Source organism: Macrotis lagotis, chromosome 1 (genome assembly GCF_037893015.1).
Source record: "Macrotis lagotis isolate mMagLag1 chromosome 1, bilby.v1.9.chrom.fasta, whole genome shotgun sequence".
NCBI classification, from domain to species: domain Eukaryota; kingdom Metazoa; phylum Chordata; class Mammalia; order Peramelemorphia; family Peramelidae; genus Macrotis; species Macrotis lagotis.
In genome coordinates, this window is record NC_133658.1 from 191769856 (window position 1) to 191770918 (window position 1063).

At 39.0% G+C, this 1063-nt stretch overlaps 1 pseudogene; it reads right to left on the reverse strand.

The window, feature by feature from the left end:
* Positions 1-384: 384 nt before the first annotated feature.
* Positions 385-816, reverse strand: LOC141514970 (large ribosomal subunit protein eL32 pseudogene; annotated as a pseudogene).
* Positions 817-1063: the final 247 nt, after the last annotated feature.

Below are 1063 nucleotides of genomic sequence, written 5' to 3' on the forward strand. Positions count from 1 at the left end.
GCAAAAATATGGACAATAGAATATTTCATGCAGAGGATAGGAAATAGGCAAATTTTAATAGACTAAAATAGATTATATGAATGTAGTAATGTGCAAAAGTCTGGAATGTCGGTTGGATCAAGTTGGTTAAAGAATTTTAAAATCAATTAGAGAAGAGAACAATTAGGCGGTGCAGTGGTTTCAGCACCAGCCATGTGGTCCGGAGGACCTGAGTTCAATTACAACCTAATTGTTCTCTTCTCTCACATACTAATTTTCTAGGTGAGTAATTTTGTGCAGGTCACATAATTTTATTGTCTTTCCAAAAAAGAAAAAAATAAAATCTATCAGAAGTTGTTTGTATTTTGTTTTATTTATTTTTTTGAAGTTTGAGTGTTTATTTAACACAAATAAAAATGTGCAAAGCTTTTTACTCATTTTCTTCACTCCTCAGTCTAGTATTTGGATTGGTGATCTTGATAGCTAGCTGAGCTGCTCTCTCCACAATGAATTCACGATTCTTAGAGGAAACATTGTGAGCAATCTCAGCACAGTAAGATTTGTTGCACATCAGGAGTATTTCAAGTTCTTTGACATTGTGCACCAAAAACTTCCTGAATCCACTTGGTAACATATGTTTTGTCTTCTAATTGCTTCCATAACCAATACTGGGAATCAAATCTGGCCCTTGAATCGTCTTTGCATTCTGTTATCAATGCCTCTTGATTTACGCCAGTTTCTCTTGATCTTCACATATCTGTCAGACTGGTGTCGGACGAACTTCTTGGTCCACTTCTTGATGATTTTGGGCTTCACGAGGGGTCTGAGGGCAGGCATGACGCCAGCGAAGAGATGACGACCCCTCCACTGGCAGCGCCGAGGAAGAGAGAGAGAGAAGGAGGATTGTTTTAGTTTTTGCAAAGCAATGGGGTTAAGTGGCTTGCCCAAGGTTACACAGTTAGGTGATTATTAAGTGTCTGAGGTCGGATTTGAACTCAGGTACTCCTGACTCCAGGGCCGGTGCTCTATCCACTGAGCCACCTAGCCGCTCCCCCCCTTTTATTTAAAAAAAATGATTATTTTA